General features: G+C 42.2%; 1 long non-coding RNA gene across 17 annotated transcripts in view; it reads left to right on the forward strand.

The window, feature by feature from the left end:
- LOC109639012 (uncharacterized) overlaps positions 1–22,684 on the forward strand; it is a 213,311-nt gene that overhangs the window by 20,130 nt on the left and 170,497 nt on the right. For all 17 annotated transcript variants that reach the window (XR_011240441.1, XR_011240442.1, XR_011240440.1 and 14 more), the window contains exon 2: positions 12,673–12,766. This is a non-coding gene — a long non-coding RNA (uncharacterized lncRNA). The remainder of the gene's footprint in view (positions 1–12,672; positions 12,767–22,684) is intronic.

The raw sequence follows: 22,684 nt of genomic DNA on the forward strand, positions 1-22,684 counted from the left end.
CCATACTGTGTCGTCCTGCACACCGTGAGAATGGTGCCAACACACAGCCATATCTTTTAAAATGTTTGCACAAAGCTCTTCAAACAGGGGTTAATGTATTAGCACATAGAGGATATATGAAAATATATGACCTCTGTAGTTTTAATAACACGTTACATTTAACTAGAAACATTTCAGATTATTTTACTGTATTTATAAAACTATCAGAGTGCATACATCCAGAAGCAACAAAGTTTAATGACCCGCATTCACCTCGATCTGGCTAGTCACTGCAGGCCTCACTTCCAGGGTAAATTAATTCTCTCCTCTCTGTCTCTCTTTCTTTCTCCCCCTTAATGCCCAAAGTAATTTCACATCCACTCAGATTCAGAGTCATTATTACCTGCTCGCCCCCCCACGCTGCTCTGCGGCACCTGCAGACATGACTTTGAAAGACCACCGTATCTCCAAGGCCTAATTAGAATTGAAAGTGCGCTCGTTTAGAATTGTCAACTCTCACCTCAAGCCCGGCAAACTTTGGCGTGAATTTCAAACATACCCCGCAACACTTAAGTTACGGTGTAAAATGCTGTACAGTTCATTTCACGCTGACCTTAGGTGAATGAACACTGATGCACGTAAATGTGTGGGATGAATAAATTATTAGAAATCTGGATTTGGAATAATCTCTCCTCCTGTACTTCCCTTTTTTACCAATGATGCAGCAGAGGGTGTTTCCTAACTTAGCATGTGGCCAGTAAACATCACAATCCATCAGTCTTGGATGTTTTGTTTTTTTTCTTCTTCTTTTTTTTGGGGGTGTGATGGGGTGGGGGGGTGGCAGGGGAAAAAGACGGTTTGTTTTCACACTTAAGGAAGACATGAAATAGAGTGTCCTTAACTTAATCACCACCTTGTTTTACTACATTTGCATACATTTACATATTAATTGGACCGCCGATTAAAATTGGTTTTGTAATTTTAATTAAGTGTCCACAAAGGTATATGATTAGCACTGTTTAAAATACAGCCTGACATAACTAGAAGCAAAAAAAGGCTCTTTGCTGCAGATTTTTTTTTTCTCAAACCCCCCTCTCCTCTCCCAACACCTCTCTCCCCCCTTTTCCTTTCACAGAGGAGGGGATTACTTACAGGGAAAGCCTGTTTCATGATAGCCATTTTTTTAATCTGCACTAGATTAGGGTGCCACAGAGACAGAGGGGGCGGGGCCTCGGAATCATTGAGGAATTTTAAAGATTCACATATTGTTACATCGCGTTTTAGTGTCAGTAGTTGAGTAAAGAGGCCCTCTTAAGTGACTCGTGAATTAGCCCGTGTTCACGCTGCAGCTGCAATGCAGTCCCAGTGCATCTTTTTAGTGTCATTTACATGAGGTACAATTATCACCCAACGTGTGGTGAAAGGCGATGACGGTTCAAGGGGCCCCGGTGCTGAAAGGGGCCATCCCAGAGGGGCTGGTTTTTTTTGGGGGGGGGGAGAAGAGTGAAGGTGATTATTTTTTTAAAATCTGAACGTTTTAACTCTGGCCCTGTCATGGTGTCGTGTTAGCACACACCCAAATGTCATATGTATGCTAAATCAAATGGGAAATAACCCAATTAGTGTTAAACACATCTGTAAAACTGTGTATCACTGTTACGCTTTATATGAGGGAAAGTGAAGTCTTCATAACTTTTTTCAAAGACGTTGCGCTTGTATTCATTGATTTTAATCAGCAGATTTTTTTTATATTGACAACAATAAAATAATAGCATCCTGTAATCATGAACAATCAATAGGATTGCCTGCCTGCGTTCATATATTTGTATGCATGTAACAGAAGTCAATTACATATTCTTTTCAGAGCCCAAAGGGACTGAATTTAATAGTAAATACATGAATCTGGGTGCAGTCATCCTGTACTCAAGTATGTTTCTCTACAAATATTTCTGTCTGTAGTGAAAGGTGTATAGTATGTACATATTCTTTGTATTTTTATTTAATTTTCTTTTATTACCTATTTTATTATATTTTATACTTTCGCATTCTATCTTGTCTACCTCATTTTGCTGCCGTTAGTGATTTTCCCGTTGTGGGAGTTTATCTTATCTTAGGTTTTGGTAGTATTACTTTAAATCAGTACATGTGAAGCAAAAAAGGGACATAAACCAAGTTACTCTCAGTGCTGCAACAATAAAAACAAATATACATGTGTTGTGGCTTGTTTATCAGGGTGACTGTCTTTCCTATTCATTAGCCACCCTAATTAATAATTTCCCGACATCAACAGGGCCTTGGTTTATTTCTTTTTTTGCATTAAAAATCCTGTGCCAAAGAGCACCTTGCAGGATTTTTTACACATTTATTTTCATATGTCCAACAGACACGCTCAGTTTTTACCTTTCTACATATGAAGGCCTTTGAATTCAGCCTGTTACTATATTCATGTAATAGGAGATAGTGATGATATTAGTGTTTAAAAGTATCCAAGAACTATCACTTCAAAACTTCAGCAAAGACTGTGTATTTCCAAAAACAAGAGTCATTTGTACAATAACAGAAGTATATAGCAATTAATTATGCATAAAAAGTGTTTTGTGGTTGTAATTGATGTTGCTTCACTTATATCAAACTTTGACATTTGAATCTGTTAAAAAAATTAGGTTCCAAGTCTGATATTTCAGAAGGTCAGTGTAATTGTTACACTGTTATGACGTGTGTACCATAGTGTACCATATGTCGCTTCGCTTTGTGTATGTAAGTATTAGTATAGTGGCTAATTATTGTTTCCTGAAGTGTTAGCATGAAACACTGGTGCCAAAAGTGTTGGACATATGGATAATATTTTTTTGGTGATACTTCACGTCTGCATGTTGTGTTCTCTATGTGCATACAAGCTTTCAGCTGGGAAAAATTTGAGAAGTTTTCTCTCCCACACTCTTAATGAGCGCAGCTTTTGCCAAGCGAAATGGCCTGACATGTAACAGAGAGAGACTCGTGCACTATTTTTCTGATGCAATTACAGCAGAGTCAGGGTATCATACTGGGGACTTTTCAGAAACGTAATATTACCTCATTTTGTCTTTGGTGTGGTCTGGAAGGTTTTTGAGAGACATTTGGAAGCATTTTACTCATAAAATACTTAACCATTTAAGTGATAGGATACTGTTTCCTGGGTTCTGTCCCTGCTGCCAACCACAAAAGATTGAAAACTGAGGGGGAAAAAAGTACAGTACGTTGGTACATTTTCCCCTGTCATCTATTATGACCCTTCTACTTGTCTTAAGGCAACAGAAGATCTGTCTGTTTTCCTCCACAATGCTTTGAAATTTATAGAAAACTGGAGCCCCATTTTGCCAAATATCACATTCCCCTTTGCATGTTGTAGGATTGGTTTCTTTATACCGACTCTGAGCCCATGTAGCTTTCAACAGACAAAAGGAGGCCTCCTCTTCTCTGGGTGCAATCTGTCCATGATAATGCCTGGCATGGAGAAAGTCCTCTCATTACCAGCGCTCATACCCACCTCTGTGATGACGAGCCTTTCTGTCATCCAGTCCAATCCTCAAAGCTGTCTTCTGGGAGCCCTCAGAGTTATGGCATTAGTTTTCCTTTCTTCCCCAATCCTCCATCCTCCCTCCCCTTCCTTCGCTCATAAATTGCCGCTTCTTGAGTTACTAAGCTGCCCTAATAGGTACAACCTGCGCCGACTCTCTGTCCTCAGATGGGACGTACCTCTCCCTGTTGCTGTTTTGCGCGCAAAGGATAAAGAGCTATCCCGCGATGCACCCTGTCACACGCGATGCCGGCTTGTGTGGTGATTTCGCCTGGCTCCCGAACACCATCTTCAGCGCCAGAGATTTAAATGTGTTTCCTATTTCTTGTTTCGCTGTTGACATCAGAATGTTTCCAACCTCAGTGTTTTGTGTGTATGTGCGTGCGTGTATACACACCCCACCAAAAACAGTCAAAACACACACATACACATACATGGGACACTTGCGCACAAATATGTGCATGCAAAACACACACAGGCATCTGCAAACATACTTATAGTCGCAGTCAAATAAAGCCACATGTATGCAGAAACACTTGCAGGCAGGGTGATCATGATATTTTATTGAAACAGAAACGTTGCCTGGTGCCAGCAGAGACTGGAGGCCACCACATCCACAGATCCTGGAGCTGCTTTATAGGACCCTAATCAGCACGACAACACCCTCTGCAGATGGAGACATGTTTGGCATAAAGCAGCTTTTGATAGCCAGGTGATGTTGCGTTTAGAAACCTATCTGGAGTGAATTTAGGTTTTATGAGTTTTATTCTGCCTCTACCCCCACAGTGGATCGAGAGCCAAATGACCTACAGAAGGTTTTCAGTGACATCAAAATCAGTTGTATGTGTAGAACAAGTTTAAAAGCAGAGACAGATGAGATCACACCTTTCTGCTTGTCCTGCCAAACAAATTAAAATGTCTTTCTCTTCATAACTAATAGCCCATTGGTCTAATGTCTCCCTGAAATATACTGTTTCAACAGGAATCACATCACAGTAATGAGACCATTGCAGGTGAATTTAACAGCCCCTGTGACCCCAGGATCGATGTTGTTCTCATGATTAAACGGAACTGTTTTAGTAAATTGGTCATATAAGTTCATCGTTCCGCATTTTTATGCCTATAAAACAAAAATGTCAGTGCACAGCATTTCAGAGCCAAAAACGAAGGTTGAAATGCTGATACAGGATGCCACCTTCACTTTCCCACAGACCCGCTGGTGCGAGCATGAGGCTGAGTGTTCTGTGCAAATCACAGACGTCTGCCGCACACTGTCAGGCCACATAGGTGGCATGGGTGATGAATACCTCGTGCCTCCCATGCCTGAGCATTATCATAAATAAAATAGAGCACAAACACCAGCCTTTGCGCACTAATGGAATTTGTCAACATGAAAGAAGTGTTATTGAGCTCCGCTGCTCCCTCTCTTTTCTTTGCTGATGCCTTGCCAAATACTTATCCCCTCTCTGGTGAGCATTTAGCGTTAACTCGCGGCAGCTCCTGGGAATCGCACAGGCGTAATGAAATTACCTCGGCACAAACAAATAGGGTCAAACTCTCAAGGAGACGAGCATTAGGGCCGCATTTTGCTAATTACGTGGCATGTTCTCGCGGCCGTTTTGTGGAAGCTGCACTGGATATAGCAGCGATCTGCAGGATGCCACCATGTCCAATCCTGGGTTAACATGCCACCAGGAGAGGAGTCTAGGAAATTATACTAAGCAAAATGGGATTACAGTAAACAACCCCTTATATTTTGTTGATTTGCAGTTGATAATTAAGCAAATTTCATGCTGATTTGCAGAAGAAGAGATGACGCATCAGCAGGATAAGCACGAATCAGTATGTTGTTTGACAATGGACAGAATGTCAGTCAGTCTCTCTTTGTACCTGTGTAGAGAAGAGAAAACACGTGCATGAACATGTGTCTATATTACCCCCCACTCCCGTAGAAATGCTGCTCTTGATCATAATGCCATTTCTTTACCATAACAATGCTATCAGATCTGTTTTCTGCAATTCGTCTCACCTGCGTTATCGCTGCTAGCAGAGCAAGCGATGCCATTACCTACATGACCGTGACGGAGCATTTTGTAATTATTGAGCATGCCTCTGTGGTAATTACTTCAGTTTACTGAATTATAAAAGCTGGAAGGAGGGGAGAGAAGCAGCCACGGCCCTGAGCGGAGACAGAAATATTCTTCCGGAGGCTGAAGAGCTGAGAGACTTTCCTTGGCAGTGGCATTATCACATACACTCATCTGCCAGAGTCTGTTGACAAAAAATATGCCCTATCAGCAGAAATAACCACTTTTTTCTCCCTCTCTTTCTCTCAACACTTTCCCCCTCTCGTCGCCACCGTGCACCCTGACAGTCTGACGAAAGACAAAGCTCCCCAGTGAGGGATATCAATAAATCAGACAAACAAACAAGAGCGAAGACCACCTATTTTGCCTCCTACATCAGCCTCACTCCAGACACCGTCACAGGCGCTGTTGCATGTTTTTATGTTTCTCTGGCTTTTGTTGGCCACCTACTCTAGTGCTAGTGACAACAACTACCCAGTTGGTAAGCTTTCTTTCACCGTCTCTCCCTTGTGCTAGAAATGAGCAAATCAAGGCTGGATTACGCCTGCTAACATGCTCATAAATTTGGGATTTATGCAGAGGTAAATTGAGATTGAAGGAGGAAATGCTCTCTCCTGGTAATCCCTCTGCATTGAAGGGGCCTGTAAGCTTGTTGTTTTTCAGTGTGTGTGGTAAACATGGAAATGGAAGATGGAGGTATTTGTCTCGAGAACCAAAAGACAAAACAAAATCACTTGTAAACAGCATTGACTCTTCAATCTCCCCGTCTACTACAGCTGACCTCCTTTTTTCTCAAACAGATGTTTAATCCCTTTTTAAGACTGATTTACATCGTGTGAAAGACCACCAGGTTTTTGGCCAAATGTAAGGATACCACAATTACCATGCCTGCTGTTCAGTTTGTAAGGAACATGCTTAGAGAAGAGTCACAGAGGGAAAAAAAATGTTGACAGCTTAACGTTGCACTTATGTGTTATGTGTGAGAATTTTATTTCCACACCAAGAACAGCCTGCACTCATTTGGGACAGTTTAAAAAAGAAAATTAAACTGCAAGCACATAAGTGACATTTGACTTCTTGGCTTACTGTATTCCAATTCATCCCATGAGTCATTGGATGGGGTCAAGTTTTTTCACACTTAGCTGGGTTTACTATGTCTTCATTAAGCTGGCTTTGTACATGGCGGCATTATTATTTTGAAATAAGCAACGGTCCTCACAAAGATGGAAATACAGACACTATAGTCTAAAATGCACTTATATGCTGTTGCAATAACTTGCTCTTACCATAAAAACAGCCTAAGTCCATTATTCTTTCATCTTGACTTGTGATTTGAAGATTGAAAGCTTTCAGTGAAGTGATTATGCTTAGAAACCAGGTCATTTTTCTCCCTCTAATACGAACGTCAAAGTTAGAATACTGGTGCCTTGCACATGGACACTTCATCAGGTTGTGGAGAGGCTTGGGCCCTTCTGTCCCATCTGTATTATCTCCTCTTGAGCCCAGCTCAGAGGCAGAGTTCATCCTCCAGATTGCGGGTTATCCTTGTGGCCCTTGGCCCTCACTGGTTCTCCAGCCTGTGGGATCAGAGTGGGTGTGCACCGATTCCTGTTAGAAAAATCCCAGGGATCCAAACTGGCAACTGTCCAACCAACTGGGCTTATCTGGCCTCTGGCCCACTGCTGCTTGTTCGCTGCTGCTAACAGGTATCGATGGAGCTGATGGGGCAAATCATCATCTGAGAGATTTTTTTTTTTTATGTTGTTGCGTTTCTTGGTTTCGCTCCCAATGCCTATTCTATTCTGGCGGCCTCTGATCCTGAGATCTTACTTCCTGGAGGGATTTTCCAAATGACTCGCAGAAGAAGAAATAACCTCCACCTAACAAAATAAACCCCCAGCCCTCTCCCTCCTACAACAACAACAACACACAGAAGAAAGGAACATGGACTAACTGACAGTGAAGGCAATTTGTCGCTCAAGCTTGCTCCCCCGTCTCTCCTGCACCATCCAGATTTCCCATAAGGAATGTGCTTTGGTATAATTCATCACCAGGCCCATACGGCAAACTGCTCGTTCTGGCGGTGAAATATGAGTCAGTACTTGGAGACATTTTCACATGGTAGCTGCGCTGAATGGGGTATTATTTTGGCAAGCTCCCACAAGATCCTCCAACACCACCTTTTTCCTGCTTTAGCAACATGCTGTTTATCAAATGTCTCAAGACACGAGAGGCCCACAATAAACATCAACTGCCGAATTACAAGCTTTGATTCCTGGCATATTACGTTGTCCCATAAAGAAAGTACTGGAAGGAAAACACAGCACTCCATCATGTTATAATAACATGCCTCTTTATGAAGATGGAGGATGACAAGAGCATACCTGCAAGCGTGAAGCTGAATGATAGTATTCACACTCGGGGAAGGGACATGAGGTTGTGCAGCATGAACGTCATTCTGCTAATTAGCTTCCTTATAGGGCAAAACTGCAGTTCAATTTAAACAACACAACCCACACAGTGTTTAGCGGATGTGCTGCTACATAAGTGATAGAACAGGCAACAGTTTGTAGATCGTAAGGAAGTAATACTTCAGAGGTCACAGAACATCAGTGACGAGGGATTGTTTACGATGGAGACGCAGGACGATAAACTGCCTTTTAAAATAAGATGTTACTCATGACATTTTAATTTGAATATATGTAAGATTTGCTGCTGTCATGCTCTTTCCTGTGTCAAAAAGAAGTGACGCATTTTGTGTTTATGGAGCGTAAAGATTTGTGAAATGTAGACTTCATGAGAATGTTGTTGGTTGGATTTTTAACTGACTTGTTTTTCTAATTCATAGTAAACACAGAAAGCAGTACTCTGGAAATACTTGTAGCTTCTGCAGCCACTTCCTTCCTGGCAGACTTACCTGCTGTATTCATATTCAAACTGCAATAGCAGATGCTGAATAAAATGTCATCACGATCAGAAGTGCTGATATTAGAAGATAAGCAACTATACATGGAGAGAAAATTGGTATCACTTCATATACACAAAAATATATTGTGCTTTAAATGTCCAGTGTGCATTGCTTTGTGAGAGCAGGTGTCGGTGTCTGTGCCACAGCTGCACTGTTCCTCTTCCTCACATGGAATAAAGAGCGAACATCTTCCCGTGATGACTCCAGCCTCCGTCTGAGAGGGCTTCACAGCGTCAGCAGCCTCTCCTCCTCTGAGCCATTTTTCTCTTAACACTGCGAAGTTTAGCGGGTGGGGTGAATGAGGAGGGGGGTTGCATTTAATGCACAGTAAACAACTAAAGCACTTCAAGCCTTTAAATCTCGACAGGAGGAGAGAGAGATGGAGGGAGAATCGGATAGAGAGAGATGTGATGAGGGAAGGGGGGAGAGGTGCAAGAGCCAAGGGAGAGTCTCTTTCCCAGTGGGAGATGACAAATGCCATATGTCCTGAGCACAGCGCTTGTGTTAATCCTCGGCGGGTCCCGGCAGGCCCACATCCGACTCTGCGACCTCTGCACCCCCCTAACCCCCCAACTGCTCCCTCTGCTTCCACTGGGCGGGTGGATCAGTCATTGAGGAGCTGTGGCATTCGGATGATAGTGCAAAATGCCCTTTTGTGTAGAATAAGGTGAGATGAGCTTCCTAGCGGAGACTCAGTTTGCCCTGATCATAGATTGAGAATTGTTTCAACCTACACGAGATTTCCAAAGAGCTTAAAGGGTATGATACCACACAAGAATGTTTTTTTTTTTATAATGATTTTACATGTCATAGAAAACAGAGGGAGTGTTTCATCTCATTTTCCTGTTTGCATCATGTGATCATTCTACTTCTAACTTCTGGGAAAACGTGGCAATTATTCAACAGTGGTATTCTTGAATAGACACAAGTTGTCCAACATCGTCTGATTTGTCTTTTGGGCTCTTGCATTAAAAGCCTCAATATAGTGTAAACCACTCCATTGTAAGATATTTTTCCTCAGTTGTCAGTTCACTGTCATCACCTTAAAGGATTTCAGAATACTGGAGTTTAATTAGAAATATCCAAAATGTCTTGTCGGAGCTTCAAAAATTTGGCTCCCTTATTCTACGCCTTCATAAAATGAGCATTACCGTCCCTCGGAATTAACTCATCAGTCCTCAGTGCTGGTTATATTGAACAGATTGATGACTCCAGTGTGTCTGCGTTTGGCCCGTTTTTACGACTTTGACTGTTCCAGTCATCCGTCTTTGCTTAGAGCCTAAACAAAGCTCTGCCTCGGCCTTCGCTGAACCCTGAACGGCACCCAAACTGAAACCTGGAGGCCATTCAGCTGTAATGATGTGGTTAAAGAATGAAGTTGCCCCGCTTATGAGCTGAATCAGCTCCTTACCTCCATGAACCCACAGTCGGTAACTTTGTTTGCAGCCATGATGAGGCTTGATGCCGTAATCCGACTATGATCACACAAAATAAACTGAATTAGTGACTTGATTTAACTGTTTTCCGTTGAATCTGCTTTTTATGTTTAGATTTTACACATCTAATTCACTCCTATAATAAACAAACAGTCATCACCAAATTCACAGATGATGCCTGTGTTTATGTAGGTGGCTCCTAATTATTCACTTAGAATTTGAAAATGCATGCTTTATGGTTCCTTCAAGGTTTTCATGCACAAGAGGTTGAATTGCCTGTTGAACTGTTGGTTGTAAAGGTTTAGAGGTTCATTCATTACCTGCATATTTTACTATTCAATCATTTTACCTACTCCTTTATGAACAGAGAATGATATAAATGCAAAATGAGGTGAAAAATTGGTAATTAATCCGCTGTGGGTGACACTGGTAAGGCATTACCCAGTCCCGCCCAACCCCATTTTTCTGGCTAACATTAAGGGGCTAATTTTCAAAATACAGTGTGCAGTCAATTTCCCAGGATGCCTCAGGGGGTAAAAGGTAGGGAATGACAGGAGGGGCTAATTTTACCCGCCTTATTTACCCCTATGCATCATCCGGCGGCTCTCATCTGACACGAATGACGGTGGGATTGAAATTAGACTGACTGTGGCTGGCGTTGAGAATTTATGATGCCGTCCTGATATTTGTTTGTTCAGTGTGAGTGTGCACGCACCAAAACGTGTGTATTCAGAATACGTGTGCAGTGAATCCATCAGAAAAGAAGAAGAGAGGGAGAGAGGCGGCGCAGGGAAAACCTGGGGAAATACATCTTTTTAATAACAGTCAGTGAGGTTAATGCAGCTTACCTTGGAGTGCCGACAGCAGCAGCAGGAGGAGGAGGAGGTGAGGAAGGGGGGAGTTACTTGACAGAGGGGAGATAGACGGCACACAGAGAGACGTTTAAAGCGCAGTTTACCTACACAGAAGTCAGGCCTCTGTGTCTGATCGCTATTTGTTGTACAGAAGAGGGGGAAAAAAGCAGTGTGGGGGGCAAGGGGAGGCAGAGGGGTGAGGAAAAGAAAAGAAAAAAAAAGTCTTAATACTATTGTGTGCCTATAACCATCTGTCACAGCTAGCCTGGAGATGAAACTGAGATTAGGAGGAATAAACGTCGGGGCCGTAGAGCATCGGTAAAGCCTTTAGGGCAACAACAACAAAAACAGGAATAAAAAAAAACAAGAAAAAGAAGGTGGAGGGGGCGTAAGAAGAGAAACGAGCCGAAAAATAAAACTCACAGGGGACATTCTAATTCTGAGGCAGTCATGGATTACAGATTGTAACCTGCGCTGACAACGGGGGAAAAAATGACGGGCAATATCACAGCGAGACTTAGAGGGGTCTCTATGATGATGTTGACGTTGGCTGCGGTGGCAGTCGTGATGATGATGATGATGATGATGATGATAGTAGCAGTGATGATGGCGGTAATGACGGCACTCGCATGGTTTCATCTTGCGTTACTTCAAACAGAAATGAAAAGGCAGTAGTTGGGCGGATGGAAGGAAGGAGGGAGGGAGGAAGGGGGTGTGGGGTGTTGAAAGGAAATAGTGTCTTCTTCGTCTTCTCTCCCTCTGCCTCACTTCTCCCTCCTTCCCCCTTTCCCCCGAATGCCGAGGGCTTAAGGAAAGGCATTTGGTGGCTCCTGAGGCCTCCACGGATCTCCCCTCCTTAAATTTACCGTGAAGGTTCTTAGACTCCCTATTCAGGCAGGATATTCTCGTTTATTGCTTTTAGAAGACAAACCTCACAAAAGTACAGTGTCATTGCTTCTGGAGAGCAGAGCCCTGGAAGAATAGTGTGCCACAGAAAAAAGCCTTTTTCTTTTTCCCTCCCATGAATTATTATGTACAATATGACATAGAAAGCAGCAGAGTCTTGTTAAGGTGATTTACATTCAGGGAATTTAGGTATGGTGCATCACACAGGAGAGCAAAATATCATGTTCTTTACCAAGGAAGCTTTTCTGGCTTATTAATTTGTACCTTAAACCAGCAACTAATTGTACTTGGTTTGCAGAGAAAATAAAAAGAAACACCAGATATTGTAGTACTCCTCAGGAAAGACCATAAATGACCTAAATATTTGAAATTGACCTCTGCTGGCGAGACGTTTGGGTAGTTAAATTTCTGTTTGAATGAGGTCATGTGTTAATTAATATGAAAAGGTTTGTGATGATCCGAAAGTTCTCTTAAATGACATCATCTATTTCAAGGTGTTGAAGCTTCTGAAATACAAGAGCTGATCGATGCAAGAACTGATACAGATATTTATTGTAACAAATTGTAGTAGTGTAGCCTGCTCTTGCTAGCATTTCCAAGATTACCAACCCCAGCTTTAAAGCTGAAAGTCAGCCCTGACCAACATTTCCGGCATTTATTTTCTCGTCCATACTAAGCTTGTACCAAAAACAAGGATTTATCTGTCACTGTCCACAGAGTGTAGTCTCTTGTCATGGTCTTTGTGTCACAATTTGTGGCTTAATGTACTGTATTGTTATTTTGTTGACCACTGTTGTCATTTTTAATGAATCCAACAGACCTGGGGGACACTAGGAGAGCAGCACAGATGCAGAGTCCTAATATTCCTCCATTATTTTACCCTTAGAAAGAAACCAACTCTGGATGGTGTTCATGAAGACAACCTGGCAGATGGCTACTATCACCACTAAAGGATGACGAGTCTCGTCCTGCAGCTGCGGGTGAGTCAGACCTGTCCCCTCCTGGCCTGGGGAAACAGTAAAGCAGTCATGAGGAACAAAACATCCTCACATCAACAGTGTTGCATCTTGATTTCAACAATCTCGGAATTTATTTAATGGACTCCTCTTACCCATAATTCCTTGTGTTTCGGGATCATTTCTACACTTAATTGCCGGCCACAATGTGCCACATGGATGTCATCAACTTGGGTGTTTATTTTAAGAATTTGGACTGTACGATGATAACGCTCACTGAATCCTAAGCTGTGACCCAAATCAGGGGCCGCATCCTTTGCCGCGGCCCCCGTACGCCAAGTAGTCTGGCTATGCCTATGTAAAATGATTCGGTCTGGTGTACGGAGGATTTGCATCTTATACCTTGTCCCACACTTACCATCACGTTTTTAGATACATAATTGTACCTGTACTTGCTGCAGCTTAGCCACCCGCATAACTAGTTGTTTTTGCTTCATCACCGACGCCCATTGAATCTTGGGATAGGTTGACCCCAAGAAAGATCCACCCATTGGATGTATAAATGCACATCTGCACTGCTGTCTGCATGGGAATCACTGCATTATTTCATGCAGCATTCCACTGGTTGGTTCGGATATCTTATGTAGCAGAACTATGTCGACAGCCATATTTGAAGCATTCACAGTGCAACGTAGGATCCACTTCTTTGGAGCCATGATGAATGATATTGTCAAGTCTCTCTCACATTAATCTTTTTTTTTGTCTGGGAAAATCGCAAAACTACATGTAGCTGTACACGAAGCACAGACACTTATTTATAAATTGAGGCATTTCTGTCTCTGTACCTAGCAGTAGCAAGTGCATAAGAAGAGTGTGTGTGTGTGCATGTGTGGGAGTATGTGTGTGTGTTCAGCTGCCCTTCCCTCTGCCCTTGTCATACTGGTCCCAGTGCTGCAGGGCTCGTTGCTGGTTGGACAGCTCAGGTCAAGGTCTCCCCTCTCCTGATCTGACCGACGGGCTGTCACGTCAACAGCCCGACCGCTGGAAACTCGACCTCATGCAAACATGCACACACACACACACACACACACACACACACACACACACACACACACACACACACACACACACACACACACACACACACACACACACTTTCTCTCTCTCTCTTTTTGTCCAATGACAATGTCTTGCAAGTACACACTGTATGAAATCCACACACAAATTAACTGACACTGCGCCGTTTCCATCCACACACACACACACAGAGGCCCCCACTCTACTGTAGATTGACAGTGAGGTTTATTGCTGCTAATACCCCCAGCTGTAAAGGCATAGCAGCAGCATCCTAATGGGAAATGGACTCATTTCCTAACACGATGAGTACAAGGGTGCGGCACAAACCCGTATTTGGTCAACAGGGGCTTTTAATCTGGCTGACCTCCTCCCCTCCAACACAGGAGCATCCATTTTCTAGTTTGTCAAAGTTTAAGGTCTGATTTCTTTTACTCTAGAACACAGGAAGGGATGTGGTTTATATTTCAGGTTAGTGTGGAATAGGTAGAAGCATTTAACCAAAGGTCGCAGGTAAAAAACAGGTGACGTGACAATGTATCCCATGCATGTTGATTAATAGACAATCTCCTGGAAATATGTAGAAAAACAATTAGACTTAATCGTTTTTAGAATTATAATTGCAGAGAAACATTTAATTTTTGCTCATTTTGCCCCATTAAAGACAAAAAAACCCATAAAAACTCAAACGTGTAATCTAGAAAATGCAGGAAAGCTGAAAAACTCTAAAAATAAAGATTTTTCAGCTTTTAAAATTGTTTTCCTTTTTTGTTAAGACTGTTTAATGGTCATTTTAGTACAGAATTGAAGCAGTCTCACTGCAGTCGTGTAGGAGCGGCTGCATTTGCATCTTTGCTGCCGACTTGTTTCTGCATTTGAACGAATCTTGTGCTATTTTGGACTTTTCTTCATTAATGCCATTAGTGTTTCATGAAGCTCTGCAGCGTCCTTGTGCTAATTAGGTGTCTATATTTCTATATCTCATTATTGGATTTATTTTATATTGTGCTTAATAGTAAATAGTGTTTGAATTTTAAAACACACCTCTTGGGTGCAACATAAAGGGGAATTTTTAATCACATTTTCTGTAAATGAAAGAACCCGGTCTGCATTTTTTTCCCTCAATTTCTCCAAATGTGTCTTAATGAGTTTGCAGGTTTCTTAAGCAGATACACACTCTGATTATACTTTTATATATTTTTTTGTGCACACACACTGTATCTCCTCCCCACTCTGGTCGCAGCAGGAGATAGTCCAAAATCATCATCACAAGGTTACCCCTTGATGCTAGTGGGGAGAGGAGGAGGAGGGGGGTAACGTAGTTGATGATGGTGGCTGCCAGTTGCCTCGGCAACCTTTTTATTTTATTTTATTTTTCATTATTTATTCCTGGGGCCCCGGTGATGAGGCGTGCTAATGTAGCACGCCGACTGCGCCGCCTCTACCTGCTGATGGGCGAGGGACTCCTCTCCCTGCGTTTCAGCCTGGCTTGACAATTAAGACCTGGGCGACTGTAGCCAGGGGTTAATACCGCTCATTAAAAGAACTAGGTCATTAGCAAAGAATCAAGACTCTTAAGGCGGCAGGGGATGTAGGGTGGAGGAGGGTGGGTAGGGGGGATTGATGGAGAGGAGCAGGAGAATGAGGGGGAAGGAGGGGTGGCGGTGGCAGCAGCAGCGGTGAAGTAAACTCTGCATCTCAGTGAACACGCAGCCCCTTACATTAATTAACCTCCCTTTTTCCTTGTTGGGGAGGTGTGTGTATGTGTGACAGGAGAGGGGGGGGGATATCTGTTATCATATATGCACATGGCTGTACACCAATTAATTGCAGAGAGGAAAAAAAGAGAAAGAAAGCTAGTTTACAGTCCTCCCTGTGGTGGCCCTGTGTTCCTGTGTGAGCCCAAGTTACATTATTTCAGAGAGCTGAGGGATGGGAGGGGTAGGTTGGGGGGTGTAATGTCTGTATGATGAGTAAAAAGGGTATTAAAATTAAGGAGGGAATCATGGCAGAAATCAGCCTTTGCTTTACCACAGGGGAAAGGAGCAAATAAAAGCCACGGAAATGAAAATAAATAAGCTTTGCTAATACCTCACCTTAAGGAGCCAGCGCTGTACCCAGCTGAACCGCGGCTGTGTGCCGGTAATTTGTTTGCGGACTTTATTATTAAGCTGTTACACAGGCTGTTTGACCTTCAGTAAGGAGAGCTGGTGCTTAAAGGGGGCTTTTTCCAAACAAACGTTCTCCGTGTTAAAATGGTAAAAGCACCTGTTTTGTCAAGTGACCAACCGAGAAGATGCAGGGTTTCTGTGTACTGTCGTCTTTTCTTGGTTTAAGCTGCTGAAATAATTCAAATGGCAGATTCCCTTAGAGGAGAAAAAATAAGACAGTGGCAGTAAATCAGAACTGAAAAGAGAAAATCAGTGATGATTCTACCCTTATTTAGGTTTTCAATCTAAAGAACCATCGAGGTGCCGCTTATCCCCGCCGTCAGTTGCGATCCACAGGAACGTGCCAGACCTTCATTGTCACGGTAACGATAATAAACACACAGTTTTGGAACAGTCATAGTGTATATTAGGTGTCGTCACAATTAACTAGATATGGTTTAAGTAAAATCCAATTCATGCTTCTGCATCGAAGCTACGCTGTAACCTACTTGTAGACGTGTACCCTACACTGAGCCCTACGTGTACCCTGACATGCACCTCCCAAAAAATCTAACTACGCATCGAGGCGACGCAGACCTCAAGAGATTGGGGCGCTTGGTAGCACTGCATTTACAGCAGACTCAGCGCTAATTTAAAAATACTAATGAGCTTTTGTTTTCCATCTAATGCAGCACTTTGGCTGAAGTGTTGACCTCTTCCCACTGGGGATTTGGCATAACTACCTGCAACACATGAAATATGGATGCAAATCATTGCCTCAGAAATTCCTCAACAAAGAAAAGAAACATCTGGCTCTGTCCCGTGCATTTGTCCCGGCAAAGTTTCAGGTCTTGGTCGTCTTGGGGTTTGGTTTACAGTCCATGACGCCAGCGTCTCTCCATCCTCCATTTCACCCACATTAGGCTTTATCATCTCTTCCTTTTTCTTGTCTGAACAAAACGACGATAAATGAGCAAGACTAATTGTGTATTAATGGATGTTGGTTTCTGTTTTGTACAGACAAGCATCATTCAAGCACACAGACCTATAATTGCAATTAACCTGTAAACTGTAACAATCTTTATGTAATTTCAAATTATAAACAGGGAGTTTTAGACGCAGTCTGTGGGCTTGTAGAGGTCAACTCTCAATCTTTCTTCCTGCGGGAGGGAAAAATGTCAAACGTTATCTGGATTTTGGATGAAAAAGACAAGTATGTAGCCGTTGATCAACAAAAGACAAGAGACGTGCTCAGCAGGACTCAGTGTGTCTTTCAACATGACACACAAAGGTCTTCAGATGTAATGGCCTCAATAATATTCTGTAGAGGGTTTCACTTTTAAGTTTAAATTGGGATAAGTAGGTGTCGTGATTTTTCAAAAGGTGGACATCTCAATTTGGATCAAATCTCTATTATCAATCAGCTTTGATAGGTAACTCTTCATTCATTTCCTACAATAAAGTGTTATTAGTGTGAAAAAAAGAGAAATTCAAGGGGTGAATTAGCCTTAATATCAGACCCGTGTGACAGTGTTTTTATCTGCTAATTTCTCAAGCGTCATAATGAGATGGTACCCAGCGATGGAGCGATTTGAATTTAAATGATATAATACTTGAGATAGCCCTAATTTACCCATACATATTTAATCTGACATATTATCTTTCTACTGCGACGCCCTGATATTATATGACAGCTCGGCCGCTGTGTCTGCGGTGAGGAGGGGGGCACGGCACAGCGGTTTGGAGAGTGCGTTGTTTAAAAGAAAGGTGGTGGAGAATATGCTCTCTGCAATCAGACACTTTAGCCATCTTCGGACTGTCGCCTTTCATTGGACTCAATCACAAAAAATTAAAATGCTATAATGGCCATTTATTTTTTAATTTATAATATTCTCAAGTCTCATCTTTGTCTAAAGCAGTAATGGAATCAGTCTGTTTTTGAGTCTCTCACTTGTGTGTATCTATGACCTAATGGAGCCGCAGCCTGTCTCATACTGTCCATTGCTGCAGCTCCTCTTTTCAGCCTCTGTCTTACACACTCTGTTTTAACTCCTGTCTCTTTAAGGCCCCCCTTCGTATAAAGCCCAGTCTGCTCTGATTGGCCAGCTCATCCACTCTGTTGCCATTGGTCAATAGCTTCCAGCACGTGTAGGAATTGTCGGCTCCTACTTTTGCTTGGCCCCGCTTCGTTAGGGGACGTGCCAGACTAACTGTGTTATACAATGTATGACATTTCAGCAATATGTTAGACTGCAACATGTACAGCAAGACTTCAGTTTTCAGGGGTGGCATAAACTGTGGCTGCACTTGAACAGCTATTTAAAGGAATTTATTATAATATAATAATACCGTATATTTTTAAGTGCACTGGTATTAGATCTGTACTTGTCATCGGCCAACACAAGTCCAGGTTCAGAATTGGTCTCTCTAGTCTCCAGTTCTCCATATACTTTACTAAATGACGTTCATCTGAATGTGCTGCCACAGGCTCACCTGAGTGGTTCAAGTCTTTAATTCCCCTGGGAGACTTTCCCCGCACTGCTGCCTTTAAGGGTTTCTGTTTCCTGAATTTACACCAGTTTAAAAACTGGTACCTTGCTGTCCCGCAGGTTTAATAACTCGCTGAAGTGGCAGGGGCTGCTGCCAACATACAAGGAATCGCTCAACCTGAGCTGCACTCACCTCAGATGTCATAGCTCCCGTGCAGGCCATAAGCAGCCGACTGTGTTTTTGTGCCAGGGGATAATTGCAGCTATAGGAGGGTAAGAAATAAGAGATTTGCTCAATTAACCAATATAGCACAGCTGAGGACAGCACCTGTGCATATTGGAGTCCCTGTGTTTTTTTGCAGATAACATGGCCGATTACCCTCTCGAGTGTGCAGCCACCGAGCTTTGTCTGTTACATCCCCTACCTGGTGCAAGGCAGAGGAAAAAGCGCGTGCAACCACATTGTGTTTAATTGCTCTCCGGGTGTTAATATGCACTCGTGTTTGGAGTGTTTAATTTTCGCCCGCCTGGTATAATGATAAGCAGATTGCTGGCTGCCAGTTTTAACAGTTGGATAAGATCTCAGTCATTCTGGAAACCTGCAAGTCGTCCGAGCAGGGAGGGAGATCCTGCTGTTTTTCTATATGAGACTCGAGCTGAAATTACCTGCTTATATTCAGTGCTGTGTTAACCATCGGGCTGGTACTATAAACTGTGGAGATCTCATGGGTGATAAACCTGCATTTTCAACTTTTATCTACTTTATACCTCAGTCTAAAAGTTTGCAGTTTAATGTTAATATATTTTAGTGTATAAAAATCTTTCATTTATTCTTAAACACCCCATTTAAAGGCCTTTCGAGCAGGTCAGGGCACTGATTGGCTGACATAACTAGATGATCCAGTTCCTCTTTTGCTCTCTAGCGTCAAGATAATTGGTTGGCACAGTTAAGCTGAGCATGTTAAACAATAAAAATGCTGCGTTTTTTTGCCTTTTGACTTATATGTAAATTTGCAGTACATTATTGAAGTATTATCCTCTTGGAATTTGTGGATTTATTTTTATTTTCTGGTACTACTGAACATACTACTAAATTTAATTATATGGCAAAGAATTCATCATCTTTGCTTTACAATGTCAGATCAATGATCATTTTTTTCCCCATTCAATATTACTGATTCATCCAAAAATCCAATTTCTATGGCATATAGTATTTTACATGATTATTTTTGTCATTGTCACATGAATCAAAGTTCTTAGCAACAGACATAGTTACACAGTTTTTGCCTTTTTTTGATTGTAGTAGGTAGGAAGCGACAGGGAAAGTGTGTATAGATATACAGTATAGAGAGAGGATGACTGTTCTTAAAAGGTGGATGAACCCCAACCCTTCTAAAACTTGTTTCATCAACATTAGCACCTCAAAAACAAAGGCAGAGAGAATGTTTTGTTCATTAAGGCCATAAACTGGAAATTTTTGGCATTGTGCTGACAACAAAAACACAAAACCCTTTATAGAATTCATACAGAGGACTGGTTAATCCCTATTCTAATATAAAATATATCCCATATCACATAAAATGTAGTTTCTGGCTCCATTAAAGCCATTTTATTGACATATGTACCGGTAATATATCAGTTCATATCAAATACCATCAATATAGGCTATAAAGTCCACTTTCTTGCAGCTGTACGCTGTACTCTGAAGCCAATAATTAGTTTTCCTGTCATTCTACCCCCATGGATATATCTACCTTACATGAGATCAGATCAAAGAGTAAAACACACTGATCTTCTTGTCAGAAAAGTAGTGCTCGTCGTCAGTGCTCCTGATTTCCCCAACACAAACAAAACAGATAATTTCTTTGGCAACATTACTTTAAAAAAAATAGCAGGAGAGAAGTTGGTTAGCAGATGTCACTCTTGTTTATCTCGGCAGTTTTCCTTCGCTCGTGCATGGATCTTCTATCAAAGAGAGCTTATCTGAATAAAGTGCTTAACAGCTTTTCAGACGCCTGGTGATCTGAACAATTTTTGGCTTGATCTGCAGACTAAACAAACCATAATGATGCAAGTTTGTGTAAAGATGTACACAGCAGTCAAACAACAAATGCGCGCGCTTGATGTTTTTATTAATGTTTTCTCTTCTTTTCATCAGGTTTTATTTTTATATTTCAGGTCTTCACTGGTTTGGATCTAATCGGGGGAAACTGCGTTGGCTCCTGCAGAGGTGCAAAGAAAAGAACGGTCATATATTCATGCACAAAAAAAACTGAGAGAAACGTGTCAGCCGCTGTTTCTCTCCTGCCCTTGCAAACTCAAATTTCCCTTGAGACAGTAAAGGGGATTGTTCAATGCAAAACTTAATCAGAAATATTCAAATGTTCCTGCAGTCAGTTGGGGGAAAGACAACAATTCTGCAGAAAAGGTGTATTTTCTAGGGCGATATAATAAGCCGCCTGCCACTCCTGCTGCAGCATTAAGTTTTTAACACTCTCTGCATTTTGTTACAAGGTTGATGTGGAGAAGAAGAAAAGTTAGCAGACATCCTCTTAAGACCTGCCGGTCTCATTTCAATGCAGAGATAGGAGTGTCGGGGCTCTCCTCTGAAGTCACAACTTCTGGCTCACATGACGGGAGGGAGACGTGGCAAGATCTGCTCACTAAAGCCAATCAAAAGACCTGAATTCTATTTGTTTTGTTTCAAGGGAAGACGACAAAGGGGGCCTCAAGGTCTTCTTCAAGATGGCTCTGAAGCCTGAGAGGAGGAGGGTAAAAAAAAGAGATGGTGGGGGGAGACGGAGAAAGGAGGACCGAGGCTTTCAAGTGCCCGTCCTTGGTGGGACCTTTGCCGTGGTGCCAGGTACACAGCTTTTAGGAGGGGAGGGGTTCAGAAAGAGGGGGGGGGGGGTGGTTTTTCATGTTAGTGCATGGTTGGGAGTTATTAATATTCTCAAAGACAGAATTTTCTCCCCCGGATTGAAATAATGGATCATACTTAAAAGGGGAAGAACTCATTTCAGGTTTTAATACGGTAAGCCTGTTGGAACCAATTATTGGAGGTGCTTTGCCATTGTCATCTTGCATTTCTCCTTGAGGAGATTAACTGGCAACGCTGAAAAGGCCTTGCAGTATCCGGGATTTCGCTCATTCTGAGAATCTGCCTGAAATGGAATATTTTTCTTCATTTGTGTGTGTGTGTGTGTGTGTGTGTGTGTGTGTGTGTGTGTGTGAGTACTGTACGTCTGTGCGTGTGTCAAGTTCCAACGCATTTCACGTAATTTGGCTTCATGTTCTACCTAATTATTGCAATTTGATCCTAAAGCAGGAGTGGCCTAATCCTCTGTTGTACTGCAGAAATCCTGTTTCAGAAACTTCGGTAATAAATTTGGCCTGTTTTAATAGAGACTGGGAAAGTAGCACTGTGACAGCAGAAGGACGGCCTCCCTGGGAAGCTCCTCTGTTTCCTCATATGCAAATTTGTGCGAGGAGACAGTCGAGGCAAGTCGCACAAAGTTGGAAGAAGTTGAAGGAAGAAAGGAGAGAAATCCCTCGTTTTCTTACTCCTCCCCTTAGTTTCTCGACTGTCCCCTGAATGCTAGAGGCACTTGTGCATCCTCACAGTGTGCAAGCTTGAACAAAGCAGCATTATTCAAGCTTTGCCTTGTTGTGCGAGCACCAAGTCACCTTTTAAACACTTGATTTCAGATCTATAATATACAGAAAAGGCTCAGCGCAGATGCATATACAGAGACTGACTGAGCGTACAGAAACACACGGAACGGAGTAGTACCATTGGAAATCTTGGGGGGGCAGTGTAGCCAATCACTCAAGCGAGACAACCATTGGACACAAGGAAGATATTTCATCACTTTTATAGGAGAGACTTTGCGAGATGGTAAAAACTAGAGGCGTCTGTATGATCTTGTATTATCACAACCTCCTCCACCGCGGCCACGTTTGATGTTTTTAGAAACTCTCTAGACTCCACCCTGTCCTCTCGTGAATAAGTTGCTTTAAGTATGTGGGCAATGACGTGTACGTTGTAAATGGATGCATCTCTTTTCATACATAATAGCAGCAGGACAGAATCCTACAGATGTAGAGGTTCATTTAAAGATGCCATGTGCAAATTTTCACATAGCTGACTCATATGAAATCAAATTATTTGTGTTTTTATGTTTTTACATAACTTTTCTGTGTGAAAAGTCCATTATTTGTTCATTTTG

The sequence above is a fragment of the Paralichthys olivaceus genome, chromosome 24, assembly GCF_024713975.1.
Source record: "Paralichthys olivaceus isolate ysfri-2021 chromosome 24, ASM2471397v2, whole genome shotgun sequence".
Taxonomy (NCBI): Eukaryota; Metazoa; Chordata; class Actinopteri; order Pleuronectiformes; family Paralichthyidae; genus Paralichthys; species Paralichthys olivaceus.